Source organism: Pteropus medius, unplaced genomic scaffold (assembly GCF_902729225.1).
Source record: "Pteropus medius unplaced genomic scaffold, Ma_sr-lr_union100, whole genome shotgun sequence".
Classification (NCBI taxonomy): Eukaryota; Metazoa; Chordata; class Mammalia; order Chiroptera; family Pteropodidae; genus Pteropus; species Pteropus medius.
In genome coordinates, this window is record NW_024349798.1 from 806404 (window position 1) to 821031 (window position 14628).

Genomic DNA, 14628 nt, shown 5'->3' on the forward strand with positions numbered 1-14628 from the left:
ATCTACATATAGGACTTCTACAAATACAGCAGCTACAAACACAGACTGTCATAGATGGCTGTGTTGCTGAATCAAATTCAAGTGTGGCCATCTGTATCATGATTTCCCAAAATGGCAAATAATTCTTGGTAAATTTCCAAACAATCTTGGTAAAGTTCCAGTCTTCCCTCAATTTATACGGGTGTCTGCCTTTTTGGAAAAGTCAAGATTGAAATTGTACTTATAAGTTTGTGTTCATATATAAAACAAATATAGGTTCTGCAGTCAGATAACCTGTTTTCACCTGCATGAATATCCATGAGGCATTCTGAAAATGGCAGAGGACAAGAGAGAGTTTTCATTGAGCAAGACTGTACTGTGTAAGACAACTGATATCTCTTGATCCAATACATTAAATACTAATAGGTTCTCCATCACTGTGACCAAAACCAAACCAAAACCAACCAACCAAACAAAAAACACTTCCACAAATTCACAAAACACTCTCTAGAGGGTAGCACTGCCCCTGTTGAGAGCTAGTGGTTTATGGCCATAGATTTAGGGCATGAAGTTCAGCAACTGAGGAGGGATCCTCAAAGAAACGGAAGGTGAAAAGATTATTCAAGGCTCAGTGAAGGTCAGTTTAGTTGGAGGAAAAGAGTATTGTAGTGGGAACGAGTGGGGACTTCCGGGAATTGGTATGCTTGACTCCATAAGTATTTGTTAAATAAATGAATGAGCAAATGAGTAAATAGAGGCTGTAGGTAATAAGCAACTATTGACTTAAAATTTACTTTTTATTAGGTAATACAGTTACGAGGTTTACATTTTAGAAATAATTTTCTATTCAGTCCTGGTCCCACCTAGGGAATCATTCTTTTCAGATTCTTATCTGTCCTCCAGTGTTTACTGTGCATGTAAAAGCAAATATCTATATCTATTCTTCACCTCCGTGGCTTACTTATACTCAGGAGGGACTCACTACATGCACGCTCTGCTCTTCACTTTCTATGTCCAGGAGCTCTTTCCTAGTGGTACATAGAGTGCTTTTGTTGTTCCCAACAGCTGCTTAGTTTTCCTTTGTGTGGTTACACCCTAGTTTTTTTTTAATTACTCTCCTATTGATGGGATTTAAGTTGTTTTCTATCCTTCAGTATTACAAACAATGCCTCAATGATAACCTTAACATATATGTCACTTAGTATTTTATGGTGATGGTTTTTGAGGAAGGGCATGATGAAGTTATGATGATGCTTTAGGGAGATTTTGCAACTCCTGTGCAAGATGTATTTGAGAGTAGGTATATTTGATAGGCAAGTTATTAATGTAGGCTAGATATAATAGGGAGAGAGGTATAGTGGTTTTGCAAATATATCCACAGAGTCCTTGAATCTTTTCCCCTCACACTTAGAGCCTAATTGCCTCCTCTTGAGTATGAGCTGGACCTAGTGCCTCAAATCTAATGAATGGAAGAAAGCAGAAGTGACAGGGTGTCTTCGAGGACCAAATAATAAAAAACTCTCTTTTGCCTTCTCTCTGTTTAAGATTACTTGCTCTGGAGGAAGCCACCTGACATGTCATAAGTAGCCATTTGGAGAAACTGAGGCCTCCTGCCAATAGCCACGTGAGTGAGCTTGGAAACAGGTCCTGTAAAGCCTTTACATAACTGCAGCCCTGGCCAATATCTTGACTGCAACCTCATGAGAAACCCTGAGCTACAACCACCCAGCTAAGCCTCTCCCAAATTCCTGATCCACAGAAACTGTGAGATGATCAAAGTTTTGGGGTAATCTATTACACACAGGAGAGATGATGGGAACGGAAAAGAAAGGAAGAGTTATAGAGTCATCTGGAAGAATCACTTATTCACGTTTATTAGAAATTGCTCATTCTCCTCCTTTACACTGTAAACTTCTTGAGGAGAAGATCTTTGCCCATTTTTTTTCCCACTGATTTATCCTAAGCTACTAGTACATTGGGATTGGAAGGGAAAAGCCAAGAAAAGGAAGGACTCAGATAATGGGACATTAGGTATGCTATGCCAGTAACAGGAATGAAGTATAGTTGAATAGTCAATTGAAATACCTAGAAGAAACAACTGTGGTTCAATAACCATGTGAAAATATTTAGCAGTTGATTAGATGTGTAGGACAGGAGGAGTACTGTTAATATTTCAAATTAGACAATTCTTTATTGTGAGGATCCATCTTGTACATTGTAGGGTGTATAGTAGAAGTAGCCCCAGCCTCTACCTACTAGATGTCAATAGCACACACACATTCCCTCCCTATCACCCTCCCTGCTCCCACTCCTTGTGACAACCAAAAAATATCTCTAAACATTGCAAAATGTTTCCAGTTGGGAATCACTGGCCTAGAGGATATAATGACAATTGAAACTAAGGGGAAAGAGGTTGGATACCTGAACGTTGGGGAAATGCACTTTAAAAATGAAGAGCATAATAAAGAAGACAGAAATAAGAACCAAAAACACAAAATCAACAAAACGAAATAAAAAGATTCAGAAGCCATTGGAAGAAAGTGGCAGAGTGTTTTAACGAGGAGATTGGCAGGACCTGGAGAGAATTGTTTTAGGAAAATAGAGGGACAAAAGCCTGGTTGGGGTGTGTTTGTGTGAGCATGTGCATATATATATGTCCTAGGTGGGACAGGTTATGAAAAAGTAAATGCATTCTAGTAGGTGGTGACAGAAAAGCAATGAAGGACACATGGAACAATAAGGTCAAGACAGAGAGAAAGAATCAAAGGAGAGGATGAAGAATCAAAGAGTTGAATGAGGGAGCAATTGTACACTCCACTGCATTCTCTAGCCCTGGAGAGTTTTGGAAAGGACAAAATATCAATCACCCTCCTTCTTGGGAAAGAAGTTGGTTGAAGGAATGAAGGGAGCAGAGCTTTAACAAATGAAGCTGGATAAAACTATGAAATGGGATCTGGGACCTACTCTTCATTTCCCTTGGATTAATTTCAAGAGAGTGGCTTACTGGATTGAGATCTACAAGAATTTTCTCAAACTATGCTATTCCTTTAGAACACAGAAGACCACAGAAGGTTCTGGAAAGGACCCTTCTGTGCATTTCTACTACTTACCCTGAATTAAGAACCCCATTTACTCTCAAGTGGATGAACTAAAGCAAAACTCTCTTCTTATCTCCAGGTTCTCCTCTTCCAAATCATAAAATGATATAAGTCCCTTGCTGAAGAACACCTAGTATTTCCCTGCTGCCTACCGTGTGAAGACCAAAATGCTAGTTTAATTCTCAGGGAAACATGTATCGACACCTACCAATATGCTAAGTGTGTTAGTGTCCTAGGGCAGCCTTAAAAAAGCATCACAAACTTGGTGACTTAAAACAACAGAAATTTATTATTTCACAGTTCTGGAAGATGGAAGTCCAAAATCAAGGTGTCAGCAGGGCCATGTTCCCGCTGAGATCCTTCTTTGCCTTTTCCTAGCTTTTGGTGGTAGCCAACAGTCCTTGGTATTCCTTGGCTGCATCATTCTAATCTCTGCCTTGTAGCTATGGTCTCCTCATGTTTGTTTTTGTGTCTGTTTTCCATTCTCACAAGGACACCAGTCATATTAGGTTATAATCTCACAAGGACACCAGTCATATTAGGTCATAATTGAGTGTTATGTCATCTTAACTCTATTACATCTACAAAGACTCTTTCCAAGTGAAGTCATATTCTGAGGCATTCGGGATTAGGACTTGAACATCTTTTTAGAGGACACAATTCAATCCCTATTTAAGTTTCACAACAACTTTGCAAGGTAGAGACTATGATTAAAATGAAGCTCAGAGATATACAGTGATTGACTAAATGTCACAAAATTAATTAATATCAGGGTCGGGATATCCCTACCCCATCTATCAAGCTGCAAATATCATGTCATTTTATATAACATGATCTTACTTAAGCAGACATTTGCAAAAACTCTTCCTCAAGTACTCTACACTAGAACCAAAGTGATCTAATTACCTTGGTAAATGTCCTATGCTTTCCCATCTTCTAAGACATCATTTGTCCAGATTCTATCATCCTTGAGGGCCCAGATCAAATGGAACCTCCTCTCCGAAGCTTTCTTCAGTCTCTTCTTTTGATCTTCTAGGGCATTGCTCACTGTCCCTTCTGCCCTGCAATTGTTTGTGCCTTTTAAAATACTGATCACCCCTCACAATGGAATATTGCTCAGTCATAAAAAGAATGAAATTTTACCATTTGTGACAACATGGATGGACCCAGGGGGTATTATACTAAGTAAAATAAGTCACACAGAGAAAGACATATACCTTATGATCTCACATGTGGAATCTAAGGAATAAAACAGAAACAGACTCATAGATACAGAGAACAAACTGATAATTGCCAGATGGGAGAGGAGTTGTGGAGTTGGGCGAAAAAAGGTGAAGGGAATAAGAAGTACAAATTAGTAGTTATGAAATAGTTGTGGGAATGGGAATGTGAAGTACAGCATAGGGAACATGGTCAATAATATTGTAATAACTATGTATACTGCCCAGTGGGTACTAGATTAATCAGGAGAATTACTCTATAGATTATATAAATGTCTAACTCCTATGTTGTACACCTGAAACTAATATAAAATAATGTTGAATGTCAACTCAACTGAAAAAATAAAAATTTTAAAGAGTGCAAGATTGAGTATAGTTTGATTCCATTTTTATTTAAAGAAAATTTAAAGAATACAAACACATGTATGTATAAGACACCAATTATTATATTCCTGATTATCCCTGAGGTTCCACAATAATTTTCATTTTCTTTTTAGCTGATCTTTATTTTCTAACTTTTTATAATAAGCATGCATTACTTATGCAATTAAAGATAGATCTAATCTATATCATTTGGATACATAGACAAGTCATATTAATAAAATGATTTAAAGAGCCCATCTGTGCGACCTTTAGCAATTTGCAAAGACAAATGACAAGATTAATTACCTTTCACTTGATATCAGGTCCATTATCTTGTTTAATCCTCTCTACGCATAGAAAACATCCACAGATATGGTAGGCATCCAGGAAAAGCTGTTCTGTTGCCAGCTGGAGCCACACTTTGCTAGTTATCCACCTTACCTCCTTCCCCAAGGCTCAAGCATGCTGGCTTTGGACCATTCATAAGGCTCACTGGTCAGTTACTAGAGGAGTCCTAGACATGGCCCTGGTTAATCTGAGGGCTCTTCTGGGGTTTGAGCCTCAGACAAGCATGGTCACTCTACAACTATCTCAGGAAGCCTACTGTCAGGTGGACTGTAATCTCAGCGGTCTCTATAAGGTTGGACTGTCCCATAGGGAGTTAAAGTCTCAAAAATTCTGAGACTTCCAGTGAAGTAAAATCCAAATGATCCTATGGTCCACCTGCAGGAAAAGTCTGGACCTGTGTTCTGGCTTCTGGGCTAGGTCCAAACCAAGGTGGCCCGGTCGGGAATTTTCTAAACCGGAACTATAACATCAAGAAAGCCCATGAAGTAATGACCCCTTAAAGGTTCCGCATTTCTCTCACCAATCCCAGCTCTGTGAACAGCTCATGAGGCACATGCTCTTCATCTTCCTCAGTGCCAAGAATGAACCAAACATGCTGAGATGATGTGTCTGAAAAATCAACCACAGCGAAAGGTCTGTTCTCAGTCTCAACTTATGGCAGAAATCGCATTCTGCCATACTTAGTACATCTGGGGGCCTTACAACTTCAGGGACATATAGAAGAAAATCCTGAATGCAGATCAAAAAGATTTCTTTATTCCGAGAATTTTTTTTTTTAAAAGCTCTTCTGTGAAAGTTTCATGGGAGGAAAAAATGATCAACTAAGATCATTTGAAGAAAATCCACAAGAAATTGAAAATCAGATGAATTTGATGAAAAGGAATGGCTAATTCTCTAGCAAACGACTCCATTTACTATGGCATTGGCTTTTAGGACCTGAATGGTATAGTTTTCAGGAAGATATTTTTGATTCTTAGAGGCATTTATTTTTCTTAGAAGCAAGCTCTGAAAATTCTATAGAAGGGCTAGAGAATCAAGACCACCTCTTTGATGTCTATCACACATTCCCTCAGCCTCACCAAGCCTCCCAGCCACGATGCCCACCCTCTCTCCAGAGGGTGTTACCGTGGGCCAGGGCCTCCGGGCCTCCCTTCCCCTGGCTCCTTTGCCCCGGCCTTATCTCCAGTGCTTCTGGCCATGGGTTCTGTGGTGCCAATGGCTCTGCCAAACCAGTGGCATCCGAACCCCCACATACAGAGTTCTATGACCTCAAAAGAAGCAGAAGGTCGGTAGAGAGAACTCATTTAGTAAAAGGAGTCTAGCATATTTAAGAGAGAGAAAAAAGATTACAGCTCTTCAGCCTGGTCACAATTCTGTAATTATAAAACTTCAAAGACTTCTAGGACTAAGAATATAGAGATATTGAAGTTGAAGTTCTTCATCCTGCAACCTCACAGGAATATTGATAAGATCAAAGGAAAAAGTGTGCATGAACATTAAAGACCAATACAAATGTTAATTGTTATTACTATGACAATTCGATCAACTGTAAAAAAGCAATACAGTCACTTTCAGACAACTGCAGCAAATCTTGGCAGGGAGGCAGTTTAGAAAAGTGGTTAAGTGCTCAGGTGGACCTGCCTAGGTCCAAAACTTGACCTCATCATTCATTAGCCTTTTAACCTTGAATAAGTTATCTAATCTCTCTGTGACTTTAAAAAGAACTATTAAAAGCTTATTATTTAAACTCAGAGGAGTTTGTGAGCAGTAAATGTCTGTAATATATGTATAATGCTTAACACGTGCCTGAAATAAATTTTAGCAGCCAATACAAAAAAATTTTTTTAATAAAATAAAATGCTGATGACCTCAAAGGAATGGATGGAGGACAAATTAAATAATAGATGGGGAAATTCTGTAATATGTAGAGTGCCCCAAATTTTTAGTGAAGTTATAAAAAACTTTCACACTTTTTAAAACAGCTTTATTGAGATAGAGCTCACATACTTCATCTGTTTGAAGAATACAATTTAAAGGCTTTTTGTATATTAGCATCATTACAATCTAATTTTAAAACATTTTTATCACTCCCGCCTCCCCAAGAAACTCCATATCCATTAGCAGCCATTTCTCATTCTGCCCTCTCCCTGACCTTTCTTCTATAGATTCGTTTATTCTGGACATTTCATATAAACTTTCACACATTTTTATTTGACTTCCACAAGACAAGTGTTTGTAGGAATTTTTCATAATGATCCCGGGAGATCGACACGCCTACTATACAGGAGAAAACTGACCATTAGTGAGGATTTTTAAGCGCCAAACTCGCACACGGATTTCGGATACCATCGCCGCACTGTCAGCCTGCATCATGAGCTCTTTAGTGGGGAAGTTCGACCTCCTCCCGTAGCGCAGCGGAGGTCGCCAGGGCTGGGAGGGGGCTCACCCTGGACGCCGAGTTCCGAGGAGAGCCACCAGCCTGCCGCCCCGCAGCGCTCCTTTCCGTACTCTGGCTGCTGCATTGCAAGTGGAGGCCGCCACAGGCGCAGTCGCGGAGCCCTGCAGGCCTCTGAACGCGTCTTCCCGCTTTGGCTTTTCCTTTTGGCACCCAGGTCACTTGCTCCACGAGAATCACTAGCGGATCGGCTGCAGGTTACACCCATACAAGTATCATTCAAATCTCCCCGCCCTCCGAGGCCCAATCACCGTGCACCTGGTTAGGCGTTTGACTAGAAATGCCCTGTCAACCAGCGCGACGGTAGGGACCCGCACCGAGCTCACGTGGATCCCAGTGCCGGATACCCTAGTACCCATCCGCAGCGAGCCCGACCAGTTCTTGGTTTAGTAAGGCTGCCTTAACCTAGAGAAGAGAGGACGTCAGTCACACTGCTTTGAAACTAGCGGTGAAGCTGGCGTCACCGGACTTTCTAAGGGACTTTCTCAGGACTTGGATCCAAAATGAAAGGTCCTCCGGGACCTTGGAGTGGGGAGGATCCCTGGGCGGGATGGAGACGTCTTGAGACTGCTGCCCAAGGCCCATGCGGATCTAGTAAAAACTCGGGAGAGGTCCTAGCCATTACCTTTTGGGTTGTTTGTTTAAGCTGTCATCATATTTTAAAAATGAAAACGAACAAAAATCTAAAACAGTGGTATATTTGACATGCATTTAGCAAACTGATGCCTTTAACACAAAATGCATTGCAATAAAATTGTATTATTCACAAAATAATTATAAGGCCAAGGTAAGGTGAGGTCCAGTAATGGTCTCTGGGTCCAGACTACTTTTTTGAGGATAAAATCGAAAATTTAAATTTGAGAGTTTCCTGAAAGTGAAGGCTGGGACCAAAGACCATCTGCCTCCCTACCCACAGGCTATAGCCCTGAAGCTGAGGGTCACAGAGGCAGCATATTCAGCACCCCATAGTGGTTAAGAGCTTGGGGACTAATGTCAGGTAGACTTGAATTCTGATCCTGACTCCATCCCTTACATGCGGCGTGGACTTGAGCAAACCACTTAATTTCTCTGAGCTTCAACTTAAAATGGTTTATAATAACACCAGTTTAGGACCACAGAGGTTGTGCCCCTCCCCCATCCCCAGGACTCCTATACAACCTCTGACTCATTTCTTTTCCAAGATATGAGAGCACCTTTGTCTCTTCGATGGAACAAAAAGTTGAGGTCCATGGTCCTCTGGATCTGGGGATCCCAAAGCGAAGGCAGGAGCCAGAGGAGCTGGTTGAGATAAGGGGACCTGTGTATGCCTAAAGTCACTTCTTGGAAGGCCTCAAGGGCCCATCACTTACAAAGATCTCTGAAGGAACTATCCGGTGTAATTTCAGTACCTTTTCTAGGTCAGTTCTATTCTCTCAGCTTCCAAGTTGCACTAGGTTGCTTCCTGATTTGGGGAATACAACTATAGGTTTCTAAAAATAACTCTTGAGCCTCCTTTCTCCAGTGAATGATATGGAGAGAGAGGGTCATGTGTGGGGTCAGGGAAGGGAAATCAATTTTGTTCAGCATATACTGAACCTCATTGTTTCTAAAGAAGACCTTTCATTATATTATTTTATTTTATTTAATCTTCACAAGATCCCTAAGAGGAAGAAATGATTATCCCTGTTTAACAGGTAAGAAAATTAAAGCAGAGAGGTTGACTCCTTTGCTAATGAGAGGCAGAAGATCAGAGTGCTTTGTAAACAGGAATTCTCAAAGAAACGTGAACTCTTTGGAAAGGGGCCCAAAGATGACTTAAGTGTTGAAGCTCGGAGTACATTTCCTTTGGTTGGAAGGGGCGAGTTCAAGGTGAGTTGACATTCACAATCACTTCAAGGTGAAGATCAGGGTTTTAGTGTACCACTCTAAAAAGAGGTTAGAATCTAGCAGGGTTTTCTTTTCTTTTTTTTTTTCTTTTCTTTTCTTTTTTTTTTTTTATGCTTTCCAGCTACACTCTTCTAAATACTCATGTTACTAATCTTGGGACTTTATAAACTTGAAATGTAAAGGATGGTAAAGTCGTTTCTCTACAGGTTAAGGATCTCAGAATCCCCCCCCGCCATTAGCTGGTCCTAGGGAATGTCTACAGGGTTCCTGTTGTTGACAAGGAGTAGGGGAGAAGGTCTTTCACAGGTGGGGAACAATGCCCCTGACTGAGTTATTCTATCAATCCCCATGGACAACATGGGCTCTTGGTGAGTAGTCAGTGGTCCCAGGTTTCTTAGAACATTGAGCCAGCTGTGGGGACTTGGGGATCTCTTTTAATCACCTATCCAGAGGACTTTGACTCAAGTCTATGAATTTTCTCACTGCCCTCATGCCCCAAAACAGTGAAAAGCCTCATGGACTAAAACTGGTTACAGCCCAAGTCTTGAGATTCTCCTTCTTTTACAGCAGAAAAGGGGAAGAAGATGCACAAGAAAAGGACCAAAAGTCAAGAAACCTTGGAAGATAGAGATACCAATGCTGGAGCAGATGCCTCACCCTGAGACAGAGAACCATGGCCTGGCACTCATGATGCCCTGACACGTTTGAACCAGGAATCTCCATCCAAGCCTGTGTCAACCCCCACTGCAAACCCCAGAATCAGATATGTTGTCTTGACTGTAGCTGGGCTTTCTACAAACTCTATGCTTGATTTGCACCAAAGGTGCATGGCCTTGCTTCTCCCCCAGGTGTGGCTATGGCTTCCCTAGGAGCCTAGGAGCTAATTAGCTACAGAAGCAGTAACCAGAAATATCTCACTACTTGTGCATGAAGGGCAGGAACCTTTTCAGCTCTCATGAGATATCAACAAGCGAGTGGGAAGTGGCCTTACACCTTTCTCAAAGGTTTTAAGTAATTTTCTGGCTATAAGCTCTGATTAAGCATCAACAGAACCACTCTCAATTGTAGAAAAAAAATCCTGATATATGTTAAGAAAGAACCAAAAGAGCTCAAGTCTCAGTTTTAGATCCAGATCCAGAGACATCTTCCAAAAGTTAAGCATTATCCAGATATCTTCCATAAATCTAGGTTAGTCAACCTGGCGGTGGGGGAGGCATCAATGATATGAGTGGGAGATACTTGATTAGCCAAGGAATGGGACGTAAAGAAGGTGGGGGATGAAGACCATACCCCCAACCTTCAAGACTTCTTCAAGAATAAAAATTATATACTTATGACATTTTCTCACCGCTTCAAGATAGTAGAACATGCTAGGAAGCATCTGTTGCAGGAGGTCATCAAGAGGACATGACTATTGGTTGATCTGCAAGCTGAACCTGGGCACTCGGAGGCTTCTCATCCCCTCCCCTTGTCCTTGGAACATACATTCTGTCCACCAGTCCCACAGTGGGAGGTGTTTTCAAGGACATGGCATTGAGAGAGTAATGTATTGAGACCATCTAGACAGTATACATGACTGAACCCCATTAAGGTCTCTGTATAAGCTTTTAAGATTCTGGCAGGCGGTGGCAGAGATGTACTCATCTTGAGGTTGCCCAAGGCAAGCCTTGTAAGTAAGTTCCCTGGCTTATTAAACTTGCCAGCTACCAGTCTGGAGTGGTCTGCCTCTTTTTTAAGTCTCTCCATGCCCTCCATGTGTGGGAACAGTTTCAGATTTCACCTGGGAAATTCCCCAGGTTACAAACCAACAGCATCCCTCTTGTTCGCCAAGTTCTATCTCCCTCAGATAATAACTCCCTTGAATTAACTGCCTACCATGAGCCCCGCACTTTACAGTTAACTCCTTTAAACTTCAATAACATGTCTGTAAGGTAGATAGTATGACCCCAATTTTACAAAGAATCCTACACTGTCAAGGTAAAGTAACGTGCTCACGTTACATAGCTGCCAAGAGGTGGTCAAGATAGGGCTTGAGAGTTTCCCCTGACTCCAAGGCCTGAGCTCTTTCCCATCACAGGTCCTATGCCTCATATCTGTAAAGGGAGTTAATTATGGAATGAGGGTGCATTGTGAACCTCTGGAAACAGGCCATTTCTTTCTTGGGAGTTGGGGGTGGGGCACAGGGGCAAAGGGAAAGCAAAGAAAAATTTTTTTCATTATTTTGATATTTTTGAACAATTGCTGTGCCGAGGTGAAGATGTATAGCATCTGAGTGATCCCCCTCAGAAAGTGAGACGATCAGCCTCATGAGGTTGTTTAAGGATTAAATTAAATTAATGAGAGAATGAGATCCTGTATTTAGAGTGTTTTGCACAATTCCTGGTATATTGTGTGGGTTGTTGTTTTTCTTATTATCATTAGTTATAAGATGCTTAGGAGCAACAAAGAATACGATTCTGACTTTGCCCATTTAGCCCTGAGAGAGGTGAAAAAAAGGGAAGAGGGCGTGTCTGTAAATCTGGTAAGCAGGGACTTCTATCCCAGGAGAGTGTGAGCTCCTTGAAGGCTGTGCTGCCTCAGAATGGAAACCCCTAGGTCAGCAGAAAGAGCAGTAGTCTTGAAGCCAAATAGGCCTGGGCACCTGTCAGCCAGTCTCAATTTCCTTATTCTTTTTCTTTTTTTTTTAGGGGAGGCAACCTTTGGTTGACCTCACAGATTGCAAGCACCTTGTCAGTTTACAATCCCTTATTTTTTTTATTTTTTATTTTTTATGCCTACAGCTCCTGGTCTTCCTAGGTAGTCTCCCATCCAAGTACTAACCTGCTTAGCTTCTGAGATCAGACAGGATAGGGCTTGTTCAGGGTGGCATGGCCATAGACTCAATTTCCTTATTCTTAAATAGGGACTACACTCCTTACCCTTACATAGGGCGTTGCTCAGGGTTAGATGATTCCACAATATGGAAACTCCATAAATGTGCTCAGCTTCCCAGATTTGGCTCCTCTCAGGACACAAACCCAGTTCATTTTGCGACCAGGACAAGCTCTCCAAGGCCTTGTGGGTCAGCGGAACAGAAGGAGCTGAGGTATAATCGTGCAGAGGATGCCATCCAAAGCTGGTTCATTACACAGTAAACTCTTCGGAATGCCTCATCCTGTGTGTAAGGCCTCCTCTTGTCTAGCGTTACCTAGCAACAGAGTCCCAGAGTCTGGCTCAGTGATGGGTCCAATCACTGGGCGCTGTCAGAAGCCACGTACGTCCTCAAGCCAGTCGCTGCAAGTGCCAAATGAGAGGTTAGGAATTTTAAGAGCAGGAGCTGATTATTTGGAGCTGATTTTTATTTGATAAGATCAACTGGACGGAAGTAATGACAACTTTCCGATTGCATCTGAATAATGGTCGTGAAGGCAGGTAGCTGCCGTAAACCGTTAGGGCATTTTCCCCTAAGTATCAGAGTGACCCCGTGATTCGTATCTTTTGCTCGCAGCCCGGCCCCACGCGGAGCTAGATCTGGGCGGGCTCAGACGCCGGATTCAGCGGGGCAATGTCTCCTCAGCCCAGAAAAAACAGTGGCTCTGGGTTGTAACATCCAGGATCTGGAGGCTGGAAGAGTCCAAAGAGCCGGCCATGTCCCACTGGCCATCCGGAGCCCAGGGCCTGGACCTGAGTGGAGGAGGTTGGGGGCCGTGAAGCTTCGCGGCAGCGGCAGTGTGTTTTTTCCTGAGGCAGCCGTGAAGCCTAAGGCACAGAAGGCCCTGACCAGGACGCGATGCCAGAGACCTACCTGCCACCTGGGTGTGCTCGGAGAGGCTCTATCTCTTTTTACTCACTCATTTATTCATTTATTCACAGTGTACTCAAACCAGTTCTTGGGCCAGAGCTACAATTGTGGAGACGATGCAGCGAAGGGTGCAAAATGCCTGGAGGAGATGGAGGAGCTAAAATGACTGAGGCTTGGGGAGGAACTGTCCCATAATGCCTCCTGGAAGCCCTGAGGTTTTTTTGTTTGTTTCTAAATAATCTACTATCTTTGTTTGTTTTTAAATAATCTATCATCTTTCCATGTCTGTGATTATTACATAACTGTTATTTTTCATAGCATTTTTGAGATGTTATGCACAAATCATATAATTCACCCACTTAAAATGGTACAATTCAATGTTCTTAGTATATTCAGTTATGAAACCATCATCAAAATCAATTTTAGCACATTTTCATCACTCTAGAAAGAAACTCCTTAGCTGTCATTCCTTTATTCTCCCCTCCTCCATCCCCTGGCAACCACCAATCTACTATATTTTTTGCCTATTCTGGACATTTCATATAAATTGAATAAAATATATGTAGTCTTTTGAATCTGGCTCCTTTCGCTTAACATTACATTTTTAAGATCCATCCTTTTGTATGAGGGATCAGTATTTTAAAAAACTAATAGATTCTTTTTTTCTGGTAGTGTTGAGTTCACAGTAAAATTGAGCTGAAGGTACAGAGAATTTTTATAACCCTCTTCCTTCACACAGGCACAGCCTCCTCCACTACCAACATCCCATACCAGAGTGTTACAATTTATTAACCTACATTGTTCCAATTTATTAACACACATTGAAACAATATTATTACCCCAAATCTGTACTGTACATTAGGTATGACTTTTGGTGTTGTACACTCTATGAGTTTTGACAAATGTCTAATGACATGTATCACCATCATAGGATCCATCATCATACACAATTGTTTCACTACCCTAAAAATCCTCTGTGTTCCACCTATTCATCCTTCCCTATCCCTAATCCCTGGCAACCACTGAGCTTTTCACTGTCTAGATAGTTTTGCCTTTTCCAGAATGTTATATAGTGGGAATGATACCGTATGTAGCCTTTTCAGATTGGCTTCTCTTACTTAGTAATATGCATTTAAGTTTCCTCCATGTCTTTTCATGGCTTAATAATTCATTTAATTTTAGTGCTAATATTTCAGTGTAGGAAAATACACAAGTTATTTATCTGTTCACCTACTGAAAGACATCTTGGTTGCTTCCAAATTTTAGCGATTATGAAAAAAGCTGCTATAAACATCTGTGTGTCAGATAACTTATCAGCTTGTTTGGGTAAATATCAAGGAGTGTAATTGCTGGGTTGTATAGTAAGAATATGTTTAGTTTTGTGAAAAACTGACATCTTCCAAAGTAGCTGTAATAATGTTTTTTTTTGTTTGTTTTTAACAAATTCCTTATGAGTTTGTATATCATGTCATCTACAAATAACAATAGTTTTACAACTTCCTTTCTAATCTGGATACC